Source organism: Berghia stephanieae, chromosome 13 (genome assembly GCF_034508935.2).
Source record: "Berghia stephanieae isolate SIO BIC M18660-M18661 chromosome 13, UCSD_Bste_1.3, whole genome shotgun sequence".
In the NCBI taxonomy this organism is placed as follows: Eukaryota; Metazoa; Mollusca; class Gastropoda; order Nudibranchia; family Aeolidiidae; genus Berghia; species Berghia stephanieae.
Window position 1 is genome coordinate 4,254,838 of NC_088372.1, and position 14,253 is coordinate 4,269,090.

The following is a 14,253-nucleotide window of genomic DNA, read 5'->3' on the forward strand; positions in this document are numbered from 1 at the left end:
ATAGGCTATGACGTCAATCATTAACCTTTGACATCCTCATTAAACCAACACTTAGAATAATCAAAACACTTACCTGTTTAAAGAAAACTGTACGAAAAACTTTTTAGGATCTTGCTGCTGTAGCTTCCGGTATGTGAATTTAACGCACACTTCGTATGTTCCTGTTTTGTTTTGTTTTTTGTTTCTTTTTTGTTTTGTTTTTTTTTTGTTTTTTTGTTGTTTTTTTTAAGTCATTGACAAAACCAGAATATACTCATCATGTTATGGTTTGTTGATAAAGGGGAAACCCGAAACGTCCATTTTATCTGTTTTCGTATATTAAATTGAAACTTACATTCAAATTCACATTGTTATTTAGAATTCAAAGCACATTTGTTGATGGTACGACTCCGTTGCCGAATGGTAAAAAGTCCAAGATATAAACAGTGGGGGAAAAAAGGGTTTCTTAAGTTGTCACAAATTCAATCCTGTATTTTGTGAAGCGATTGATACTAAATAAAATGTTAGAATGAAAATAAACAATTAAAATTCCTTGTATTCATCCCCAAGGGGAAATTTGTCTTTAGATAGTAGTATGCACTTGGCTAAGAAGCTCACAACATTGCCATCCGAAAATTTAACGGACCAACACACAAAACTATGTGTAACCTTGAACATTTAATTTCTAGACTGGTTAATACAGTTTAGCGAGAATTATTCATATACGCGGATGGCAAAAAAAAAAAAAAAATTTAAAAAACCCGAGTGACGTCAACTTCGAACTATCTATTGTCTGGTTAATACAGATTAGCGAGAATTACTCATAAACATGGATGGCAAAAACAATAACAAAGACCCGAGTGACGCCAACTTCGTTCTATCTATAAGTCCTCATGGGTCCTAGCGAAGCCATCGTTAACATATAGATAGTTCGAAGATGACGTCAGTCAGGTCTTTGTTATTGTTTTTTGCCATCCGCGTTTATGAGTAATGCTCACTGAACTGTATTAACCTATCTATAAACGTTCATGGATACACACAGTTTTGTGTGTTGGTCCGTTATACTTCCGGATGGCATTGTTATGAGCTTCTAGCCAAGCGCATACTATCTATAGCCTGACACTGACCAAAAAATGACGTCAAAATACCAGTCTTTTGCCACAAAAGAAAACAAATCGTGAGTTGTATTCAATAGTTCAACCAATGAAATAACTTGTTTCCATGAGCTCTACTAACGACAACTCACTAGACGCTACACAAACCTAAAAAATGACCTTAAACTGCCAGTCCTCGAGGGTTCTCGTGTCAGGAAATATTATGTTAACGATGTCTACGATCGTAGCCCCCTAAGTTTGATGTCTTGATATCATTATTTTTACTCCCTGGCGCATGGCATCAATTGATGCGATGTGTTTAGGTAAAATAATCACACCATCCGTCAGTCAGATAAAACGGTGCAAACACACAAAACTATTCTGGTTGATATAATATTATAATTTAGTGAGAAGTATTCACCAAAACGGTTATCTAAAAACAAAACAATAAACAAAGAGCTAAATGACGTCAATTTCGCTCCCTTCTATAGAACAAAGTAAACAAACAACCGACGTGCACTTATTTGCAGGTCTGATAACCCAATTCCTTTTGGCCTCGTTGTTGTAATGGAAATCTCCACACACAAAAAAAATAAGAAAAATAAGAAAAAAAGAAACAAAATATTGTCCATTACAACAATGTTAAAACTCGGCCCATAAGAATATTTGGATGTCAGACCTGCAAATAGGTAAACGTAGCAAACAACATTTGGTCGGTCACTGAATGAAGTTAGAAAGACTGAACGAATAAAATCACGGTGTTCAAGCTGTGTGATATTTTATAATAATAGAACTATTGACACTGACACTGATTGTCTGTAATGATTATTTTATCCAGGGGAGATAACTGCCAACTGCTAACAGCAAATCTGCCGTACTATGGAGAAGAAAAAAAAGCCATTTTAAAAAAATTGGCCAGATAACTCGTCTTTCAAATATCGATCGATTTAAATGACTCTCATCTTGGCAAAAACTCTCAAACCCGGGACTTCGGCCGAGTCGGTCGAAGTCCCGGGTTTGAGAGTTTTTGCCAAGATGAGAGTCATTTAAATCGATCGATATTTGAAAGACGAGTTTTCTGGCCAAATTTTTAAATATGGGTTTGGTTGGTTTTTTTTCCAGAGTACGGCAGAAATAAGAGTGAGTTGTCGCAGGTTGGTGTCGCGTGATGGACTCACAATCACAATCACAGTCGCAGTCGCGGCGAGTCCACGATGTGAATCGCCACTCTTGTCTTCTTCGCCGGCTTTGCGAGTGAGGACAAGACTCGCGAACTCAACAACGGACGGACGCTGGCTGGACTTCGTCAGTGAGGGGGAACCAATAGAAAGAATGAAGTTGACGTCACTTGAATCTATGTCATTGTATAATTTTTTTTTTTTTTTTTTTTTTTTTTTACCATCCACGTGTGTGAGTAATTCTCACTTGACTGTATTATCCAGACTAGAAAAGTTCGTGGTTACACAGATTTTTGTGATAGACTCCCGTCCTATCCCAAACAATTACAATAGGATTAAATATTCTGATGTCACGCCGCCCAGCAACGAACAGCTTGGTTCTAAACAAAGAAATTAGGTACTTTTTAATCTTCATGCTGGCTAGAACTTTTTCACATGTCGTGTGATCAGAATGTGTAAAAGTCAAAACATGATCAGATTTATACTGTTTTTCTCCTCTGGATACACTTTTATGCTCGTCGGAGAAGTATAACTTTCATTAGGGCGTCCGCCATTGTTCCGATAGTTTAGAACCGTTTACTAAGTTACTATGCGTCATTCGGAGGGAAGTGACGTCACGACTGTTGAAGCATACTGCCCATTTCAAACTGTAGCCAGAAAGTTTATTACTGTTATTACTATTACTACTGTTATTAAATAAGTTATAGTCCTTCAGAGCCATGAATTCCCATGAACCCGAAGTTTATCCCCATTTCAATGATGTGAAATGAACAACTATAGCAATTGCTTGCTATCCTTTGGATAGGACGCTCATCTACCGCAAAGTACTTTCTGCCAGATCTAACAGACCTAGCTACCCGACCAATCACTTATGGGGTGACAGGGGGTCCCAAACAAAAAATTCGACATCATCCGGGATTGATCTCGCTCCCTTTTGCGTGTAAATTAGTGCTCTACCAACTGAGCTATCGGAATACGCTTCAACAGTCGTGACGTCACTTCCCTCCTAATGACGCATGGTAACTTAGTAACAGGCTCTAAACTATCGGAACAATGGCGGACACCCTTATGAAATACTTCTCGGACGAGCATAAAAGGGTATCCAGAAATAAACATTATAAATCTGATCATGTTTTGACTTTTACACATTCTGATCACAAGACATATGGAAAGTTCTAGCCAGCATGAAGAATAAAAAGTATCGATTTTCTTTGTTTAGAACCAAGATGGCCGCCGTTGCTGGGCGACGTGACATCAGACTATTGAATCCAATTAAGATGTCCAAAACCCTCTTTAAAATCTCACGGTTAAAAAGCATCCAAGAGTCCTGTCTTAGTAATCATGAATTATAGAAGGAACGAAAATGACGTCATTCCGCTCTTTTTTATTGTTTTTAGACAGCCATTTTGGTGAGTAGTTCTCGCCCTACGTGTTAAGTGTTGCTGTTGGCCAGAGACCCCTTGTAAAGCGCGTTGAGCACGTTAGTGGATATTACGCTATATAAAAGCTCTTTATGTTTTTAGTTCTCACTGAATTCAATCAACCAGACGATAAACGTTTAATGTCACACATAGTTTTTAGTGTTGTTACGTTTATCCGGCTGGCAGGTGTTGTGTGTAATATTTTTTACCTAAACGCATAGATTCAATAGGGTTCAACAGCCGTGACGTCACTTCCTAATGGCGCATTGTAACTGGTTCTAAACTATCAGAAAAATGGCGGACGCCATTATCTCCATCATCACCGCCCTTATGAAATATTTCTCCGACGAGCATAAAAATGTATCCAGAGAAGAAAAACATTATAAATCTGATTATATTCTGACTTTTATACATTCTGATCACATGACATGTGAAAAAGTTCTAGCCATCACGAAGAATAAAAACTACGTATTTTTCTTTGTTTAAAACCAAGCTGCTTGTTGGTGGGCGGACGTGACATTTGACTATTGAATCCTATTGGGAGTTAAAGTAAAATAATTTAATTAAAAAATGTCGAACAATGTCATAATGAATGCCACATCTCCCTGCATCTCGGTTCAGAACATCATCTTCCTCCAGGCTTAAGAGTTCTTTCATAATATCATTCTTTACCTTATCCAACCATCTAGTCTTTGGGCGTCCCTTTTTCCTCTTTCCCGCTAATTGTAAGTCCAATACTTTCCTTCCCACGCACTTCCTCTCTCGTCTCTATAATAATGTGACCCGCCGCCTAAAAACGGTATTAAGTCGGGATGATCAAAGTGCCTACAATAGAATCTGTGACCAAAAACACTAGACTTGTGTTGAGTCCATGTATGTAATATTGAAGAAGAAATATAGAATTTTAAAGTGCTGAAAACAGAAATTTCATTTTCTTGACCAGTTAAGCTTAAAATTGACCTTTCAGCATCTTGTTCATCCCGACATAATACCGTTTTGAGACGGTGGGTCACAAATGGCAACGACAACAACAACAACAACAACAACAACAACAACAACAACAACAACACAAAAAAGCTTTTTCCCAAAGCATGATAAAGATTTATCTCCCTTGTATTGCCTTACGGGGCTGGAATTATCGTTAATTATGAGACAGATGAGAATAATGAGACATCTAAAAAAGAGGCCGAGCAATGGCTGTGGTTTTGTTTATTTGTTTTTTTTTCAATATTGTTTATTATTATTATTATTATTATTATTATTATTATTATTATTATTATTATCATCATCATCATCATCATCATCATCATCATCATCATCATCATCATCATCATCATCATCATCATCATCATCATCATCATCATCATATTATTATTATTATTATTATTATTATTATCATCATCATCATCATCATCATCATCATCATCATCATCATCATTATTATTATTATTATTATTATTATCATTATCATTATCATCATCATCATCATCATCATCATCATCATCATCATCATCATCATCATCATCATCATCATCATCATCATCATTATTATTATTATTATTATTATTGTTATTATCATTATTATTATTATTATTATTATTATTATTATTATTATTATTATTATTATTATTATTATTATTATTATTATTATCATTATTATTATTATTATTATTATTATTATTATTATTATTATTATTATTATTATTATTATTATTATTATTATTATTATATTATTATTATTATTATTATTATTATTATTATTATTATTATTATTATTATTATTATTTTATATTTATTTTTTGTTGTAATCGGTAGTCCATTTCAAAGAATGTCCGATGTTGAAATAGATTTACCTACATGAATAAATTGATACTGTATTTTTGGCCATCGGAATAATGCCTGTTGCTAAGTCTGTGCAAAATGTACTCAGATCATATCACACGGGGGAATAACAAAGAAAGAACCATCTAGAAACTTCTAAATAGAAAACGATGAGAAGGAATTTTAGATTTGAAATTTTATATACAAAATGGTTTCGGATCAAGTTATCAAAAAAAAAATTCTTTTTTTTTTAAAGTTTTTCTTCATGTGCTGTTATGTGGTCTTGTGGTATGAGCCTCGCTTTCGGATACGAAGGTCCTGGGTTCGAGCCTCGCTCGGCGCATAGTTGAGTCCTTGGAAAAGGCTCTTTACTCACATTCTCTCATCGTACTCAGGTGTAAAATGAGTTCCTGGTCGTTGTCTCTGTAGGGAAAAAAAATTGTAGTTACGCCCAACAGACAGGCGTCATGTCTCGTTCTACCTGTTGCGTTTGTAAAGCGCTTTGAGCACATTTAGTGGCTATTGCGCTATATAAATTATCAAATTTTATGTTTTCTTGTTTTTTTAGATATTGATTTTCGACCGCTCGTTCTGTGATTAGTTCTCACTAGATTTGCTCATTTAGGCGATGCTGTCATTGATCAGGCGTGTAGAACTAGAGATAATTTAACTTAAACACATCATGTCGATGGTATAGATAGAATGCGCTTGGCCAAGGAGTTCACAACATTGCCATCCGGAAGTAGAACGGACCAACACACAAAACTGTGTGCATCCATGCACGTTTATAGTCAGGTTAATACAGTTCAGTGAGCATTACTCATAAACGCGGATGGCAAAAAACAATAACAAAGACCTGAGTGACGTCATCTTCGAACTATCTATTACAATGTAATTTGAGTTAGTTTTACTTGATGCCACTGTTTACAATCGGGGGGTAGCTCAATTGATAGAGCACTCGCTTCACACGCAAAGGGACCTGATCAATCCCGGGTGCGGTTGATTTTTTTTTTCTGATCCCCCCCCGTCTACTCAGCAGTGAATGGGTAGCTGGGTCTGTTAGATCTGGCGAAAAGTACTTTGCGATAGACTAGCGTCCTACCCACACACACACACACACACACACACACACACAATACAAAAAGTAGTCCTTCAGAGCCGTATGGCGCATGGACCGGAGCTTATCCCGGTTTCTATAATAGCGTGAAACGGGCAATAACAATTGGATTCAATAGTCTGATGTCACGTCGCCCAGCAACGGCGACCATCGTGGTTCTAAACAAAGAAAATCGGTACTTTTTATTCTTCATGATGGCTAGAACTTTTCATAAGTCTTGTGATCAGAATGTCTAAAAGTCAAAACATGATCAGATTTATAATGTTTGTTTGTTTTTTCCCCCTCTGGATACGCTTTTATGCTCGTCGGAGAAATATTTCATAAGGGCGTCCGCCATTGTTCCGATAGTTTAGAGCCAGTTACTAAGTTACCATGCGTCATTAGGAGGGAAGTGACGTTACGACTGTTGAATAGTATTGCTAAGTACTTTCTGCCAGATCTAACAGACCCATTTACACATTTACTACTGGGCGGACAAGGCGGTGATGGGTGGGGGGGGGGTCGGAAAAAATATCAACTGCACCTGGGATCGATCTTGGTCCCTTTGCGAGGGAAGCGAGTGCTCTACCAACTGAACTATCGGGACTCCCCCCCCCCCCCCCATCCCCCCCACCCCAACCACCACCACAACACACCCCCCCCCCACCCCAACCACCACCACAACCCAAGCACCTCCCACCCCAACCACCACAACACACGCACCCCCCCCCCGCCCCTCCCACTCCAACCACCACCACAACACACGCAACCCCCCACCCCACCCCACTCCATCCACCACCACAACACACGCACCCCCCCCCCCCCACCCCACAGACACACACAAAATCTATTTGATAAATTTCTTGTAGTCCTTGGTGATTTCTGCCAATTTTTTTTTAAATCTCTACAATCGGAGATGTCCAAGTCTGTTTAGTTTTGTTTTTTTTTTTGTTTTTTTTAAACTGCCATTAGCCAGACATTTGATCAAAGAAAGGCCATCGGGGAAGGCAAAATTTAGAACATCAAAAGATTTCCACGGTGCAATTCTCTGACAACAAAAAATACGTCTTTAATATTTTAGCCAGAAATCTCATCCTTCAAATATCAATGGATAAACATGATTCTCGCCTTGTCAAAAACTCTCAAATCTGGGACTTCGCCGAAGGTTTGAGAGATTTTGACAAGATGAGGGATCATTTTATTCGATTGATATTTGAAGGACGAGTTTTCTGGCCAAAATTTTATAGATATCTTTTTTGTCAGAGAATGGAATGGCGGTATTTTCTATGACGATGTGGATGCCTCTGGGTCGGCTCGTTATAATAAACAATAAATGTTCTATAACTTTGTTATTTGAAGCCTTTGATTAATTCTCTACCATCCTCTGATCTATACAGCATTTCTAATAATCCGTAACAAATCGTCTCACAGGTGGCCGAGTGGTTAAGGCATTGCATTGTGACCCGGAAGGTCCCTGGTTCGAGCGTAGCCATCGTTAACTTATAGCCTGACACTAGAACCAACCCAGACAGAGACAACGCTGTCAACGGACAGGTACTCATTTTACACCTGAGCACGGTGAGAGAAGTGAGTATAAAGAGGCTTTTTTCCAAGGACTAAACTATGCGCCGAGCGAGGGAGGCTCGAACCCAGGACCTTCTGATCCGAAAGCGAGTGTCATACCACTAGACCACATTATTCTCGCCTATTTTTCATAAACACCCATTAGTCTACTGGACTTAGTTCCGATGTGATGTAAGCTGTAAATATAGATAGTGTGCGCTTGGCTAAAAAACTCATAACATTGCCATCCGGAAGTATAATGGACCAACACACAAAACTATGTGTTAACATGAACGTTTATAGTCTGGTTATTACAGCTTAGTGAGAATTACTCATAAACTCAGATGGCAAAAAAAGATAAATAACAAAGACCTGAGTGACGTCAACTTCGAGCTATCAATATTTCCTTAACACCCATTAGTCAACTGGACTTAGTTCCATTCATGGAAAGAATGGGACTTCTGCCCAAATGATGCCATTCAGGAACCCAAAGAAGAACTGCCAAGCGGAGTAAATCTCCCCAGGAAAGATTGGTTGACACTGGACCGGGCAAGGTCTGAAGTGGGGAAGACCAAAACAACCTTACAAAAATGGGGACTTTCTTCAGACTGCCGATGTCAATGTGGACACACGGCTCAAAACATGGACCACATCCTTCACGAGTGCGAACTTGGACTACGTATCAGTGATATGGACCTGAGAGGCTGCACCCCTGAAGCCATCCAATGGATTCACCATTGGCGCGACACGATATGATGATGAGTTCCGATCTGACCCTTTCTGGTGTAAGCTGATAATATTGGTCAGATTCAGCGTGGGTTACGCAACTGGATGCGTGGGTTGACGGAGGCAGGAAGCAATAACAAACCCACATGGTTGCCATTACCTCCACCATCATTCTCGCTCACGGTTTGTGGAAAGCACTTCATTACAGGCACATAATAGTGAATCTAGTTTTTGTTTTGAACATTTCTATTATTATTCTTTGTAAATTGACCCATATTAAAAGAAACATACAAACAAAAAAGGCATGACCAGTCACTAACAATGCCGTGTAGTGTGTAGACAGTAACACAGTACGGTGAACATGACTGACACTGACATTGGGGTCGGAATGTCGGAACCCATGAGTCGTTCGCAACTCTGCCTCACGTATTCATTTAATCAGTCAATTTAATTTTTATTAAGCTTGCGTAAAACATACAAACAAAAAAGACATGACCAGTCACTAACAATGCAGTGTAGTGTGTAGACAGTAACACGGTACGGTGAACATGAATGACGGAACCCAGTAGTCGTTCGCAACTCAGCCTCGCGTACTCATTTAATCAGTCAATTTAATTTTCATTTAGCTTGCCTATTCTTCAAGTTTATGTTATATTCACCTTTTCTATTTAAAAAGGGTAATCCAAACAGACCATAAACGATTTATAATAAGCCGACTTCAACTTCCATCACACACGAACTTATTTTGGGTGTTTTTTATTTTTAACCAAACCGTTTGACTCAAATTAAAGCTTCGCATTGATAAGGAGCGAGTCCCTGTTGCCATCTTGCTTATTTATACAGAGACTGGTTGCCACCTTGGCTGTTCTTGATAAATAGTAAAATAGTACAACCTTGTGCAATATGAGAGAGAGAGAGAAAAATTTGAACAAAAAACGAATCTCTCTCTCTCTCTCCTCTCTCTCTCTCTCCCCTCTCTCTCTCTCTCTCTCTCTCCTCTCTCTCTCTCTCTCTCTCTTTCTTCCTATTTCTCTTCACACTGTTTGCAATCTTCTCCCTGCTCACTTGTACTTGTAATTCGTGTGGTAAAATTTTGAACAATTATTATTATTAATACCGACTTCAATTCATACACCGAACTTATTTTGTGTTTTATTTTAACCAACCGTTAACTCAAATTAACTTGCATTGGAAAGGAGCAGGCGTTTGCATCTGTTTTATACGAGACTGTTGCACTTGGCTGTTCTTGATATAGTAAAATAGTACAACCTTGTGCAATATAAGAGAAGAGAAATTTTCAACGATCTCTCCTCTCTCTCACTCTCTCTCTCTCTCTCTCTCTTCTCTCTCTCTTCATCTCTCTCTCTCTCTCTCTCTTTCTTCCTATTTCATCTGTCACACTGTTTGACAATCTTCATCACCTGGCTCACTTGTACTTGTAATATCGGGTGTGAGGTAAAATTTGAACATTATTATTATTTATAAATGCAGAATCTTTTCAAATAAACGGATAAAATAGAGATTAATTCTAATCGAACAGTGGAACACAAAGGCAGAATTTGCGAACAATCTAACACATAAGTGTGTGGTCTTATTTATAAATGCAGAAACTTTGCAAATAAACGGATAGACTAGATGTTATTTCGATTCGAAAAGTGGAACACAATAGGAAAATTTGCGAATACCCAGTCCAGACATAAGCGTTATGGTCTTATTTATAAAGTGCAGAATCTTTGCAAATAAACGGATAAAATAGAGATTAATTCGATTCGAAAAGTGGAACACATAAGCAGAATTTGCGAATGCCCGGTCCAGACATAAGCGTTATGGTCTTATTTATAAAGTGCAGAATCTTTGCAAATAAACGGATAAATAGAGATTAATTCGATTCGAAAAGTGGAACACATAAGCAGAATTTGCGAATGCCCGGTCCAGACATAAGCGTTATGGTCTTATTTATAAAGTGCAGAAACTTGCAAATAAACGGATAGACTAGATGTTATTTCGATTCGAAAAGTGGAACACAATAGGAAAATTTGCGAATACCCAGTCCAGACATAAGCGTTATGGTCTTATTTATAAAGTGCAGAAACTTTGCAAATAAACGGATAAGATAGAGATTAATTCGATTCGAAAGTGGAATGCAAATGCAGTAGTTGTGAATACCCGGTCCAGACATAAGCGTTATGGTCTTATTTATAAAGTGCAGAAACTTTGCAAATAAACGGACAAGATAGAGATTAATTCGATTCAAAGTGGAATGCAAATGCAGAAGTTGTGAATACCGGTCAGGCATAAGCGTCATGGTCTTGTTTAAATGAAACAATGCAGTTTTAAAAATTTATGGTCATTGAGTAATTAAGCTAATATGCGGAGTTCAATAGATAACTTGATCTGTGAAATTTTTTATAATTAGCTGTTTTTATTCTCCATCATTTAGATTATGTGATTAAGTTTATAATTGAAATACAAACTTTTTCTCACTTATCAATGTTTTGCAATAAAGGAGAGTGTGAGTGAACCTGTGCAAAGAAAATTATTTGATAGAGTGATGTTATCATGCTTTTCAGTTTGTAGTTGAATTCTAGAATGGATTCTTTATAGTTCTCATTGATTGTATGTCAGTATGTCAGTCTTTAGGACACCGATTACCCTAATGCGGTCACAATTTACAATGTGACGGCACAAGCCCGTTAAACGCAGAGTGGGTATTGTTGTTTGCAAGTAATGCTATAGTTTTAATATGATATCTGTCTCCTATTAAAATACATTCCTGTGTTGGATTTTGGATTAAATTCATGTCTTCTTCGGATTATGGGATATTTAATTTTCATGGATTGTGATTGTGATTTTCAAGACTATTAATGTAAGTAAATGCCCAAATAGATATTTTTATTCATTTATTCTTTATTTTTATTTTTTTAGTTTTGTTTTGTTTTGTTTTGAAGCATTTATTATAAGAAATAATGTACATATGCACTTATACACCAAAGACTGCTTTCAACTGCTTATTATTATTATTATTATTATTATTATTATTATTATTATTATTATTATTATTATTATTATTATTATTATTATTATTATTATTATTATTATTATTATTATTATTATTATTAATATTATTATTATATAATAATAAAAATAATAATAATAATAATAATAATAATAATAATAATAATAATAATAATAATAGTAATAATAATAATAATAATAATAATAATAAGTGCATTGAGTGAAATCCCAATCACGGTTTCCCAAATAAAACTGGCGCTAGAATCCCGACTACCTGTCTAAACGAATGTTGTTTGTACGATACATACTAACTACACGTTCAATATCGGGGGCAGAAAATATGCGTTTGGTTTTATGAAATTAAAACAGTAGTCCCACATTGTTCTTTGATGTTATTTGTGGTTGCATTTGCTTTGAAACTTACACATTATATTGTGTTACATTGTTTACAAAATATTTCTGGTACTCGTATGCATGTGAAGTCAACGGTCAATCGTGTTCTTTATTATTTCATTATTAATTTTGGCTTGGCATCTTACATATGTGAATTTGACAGGTTGTTATGGATGGTAATTACTCGTATAACATTAAGTGATTTTTAAACATTTTTACGGCGTTTTAAATGTCTTTCTTGCATTCATTGCCGAGCACCTCCACTTTTCTGTTACTATTGTAACGATCAGCTGATTTTCTCTTGCCTCCCCTTTAATTTCGCGGACTTTTTTCAGAACGAGGCGTGGGAGTGGCTAATACGTAGTAAAGAGTGGTTGTTTCCAACCCTTTTTACCAGTTAACTTCAGTACTCGGGGGAAAAAAACTCGTATTTAATAATTTGACCAGAAAACTCGTCCTTCAAATTATATGTGACCCTTCGCCTCAAATCGGTATTAAGTCGGGTTGGTAAAGATGTTGAAAATTGAATTTATAGCCAGAAATATCAGACCTGTGTTGAGTTTATATGATTTATTGAGGAGAATGGATACCATATTTTAGGGTGCGAATGCCAACAATTTATATTTTTGACCTGTTTTAACATTTAATTCGGCTTTTAAGCATCTGGTTCGTTCCGACATAATACCGATTTGAGACGATGGGTCACATCATATTCATCGATTTAAATAAATGACCCTCATCTTGGCACACTCACAAAAAAAAAATTAAATCTCAAACCTGGGACTTCGCGATGTCTTCAAGGAAATACCAGTTTTGACCAAAAAAAAATTGTATTGTTTTTTGTTTTTTTTTTGTTTTGCCAAGATGAGGACGATTTCCGATCGATAGTTGAAGGACGAGTTTTCTGGCCTAATTTTTAAATACGAGTTAATTTTTTTTAATAGTAAGCGAGTTGTTTGGTTTACAGTATATTTACATATGTTGATCACTCAATCACAGATGGATTAGGTGGTCTTTGAGTCCAGACACTCTCTGAGGTCTGATTCTACTCTAATGCGAGACGGGTTAGTTAGAATTGTTGTTGCTATGCCTTTAGTTAAAATACTCACAACATCCACCACCCACGGACACATGAAACGATGAATTGCCTTTAAACGTTTATAGATGTAACGAAGATGACGCCACTTTGTCTTGTTTTTGTTTTTTGTGTGTGTTTTTGTTGGTTTTTGTGTTTTTTGTTGGGTTTTTTGTTTTTGCCATCCGTGTTTATGAGTAATTCTCACTAAACTGTACTAACCAGACTATAGATAGTATGCGCTTGACTAAGAAGCTCACAACGTTGTCATCCGGAAGTATAAGGGACCAACACACAAAATAACGATGTCTCACCTTGAACGTTGATAGTCTCGTTAATCGTAGCCATCATTAAGTTAACGATGGCTACGGGTTAATACAGTTTAGTGAGAATTGGATTCAGTAGTCTGATGTAACAAATCTGAGGTATGCAGATGATACGGTTCTACTGGCAGAATCTGAACATGAACTACAAGAATTACTGGATGTTGTAGTCAGGAGTAGTGAAAATATGGGACTGGAACTGAATATATCTAAAACAGAATGTATGACGGTATCTAAAAATAATAACCCACCAGCCTGTGTAATAAAAGCAGAGGACAAACAATACAACAAGTTGAATGTTTCAAATATTTAGGCTTCAATGTAACATCCAATGGAAAATCAGATTGTGAAATAAAGAAAAGAATAGGTATGGCGAAGAATGCATTCAACCAGCTGCATACAATTATGAAAAACAGGAATATTAGCATGAAAACAAAAATCAAAGTCCTGGATTGCTATGTACTATCTGTGCTGCTATATGGTTGTGAGAGCTGGACCATAAACAAGACCATGGTTAAAAGACTGGAGGCAGTGGAAATGTGGTTTTACAGAAGAATGATGAGGGTGTC

The 14,253-nt window shown here is 36.7% G+C and overlaps 1 protein-coding gene across 1 annotated transcript in view; it reads right to left on the reverse strand.

Annotated features, from left to right (window-relative positions):
- Positions 1-1,878, reverse strand: part of LOC144958766 (QRFP-like peptide receptor) — a 96,458-nt gene extending 94,580 nt beyond the window's left edge. The window contains exons 1-2 of the mRNA XM_078890952.1: positions 1,781-1,878; positions 74-491 (exon numbers count right to left, since the gene is read on the reverse strand). The gene's annotated coding sequence lies outside the window, so the exon portion shown is untranslated. The remainder of the gene's footprint in view (positions 1-73; positions 492-1,780) is intronic.
- Positions 1,879-14,253: the final 12,375 nt, after the last annotated feature.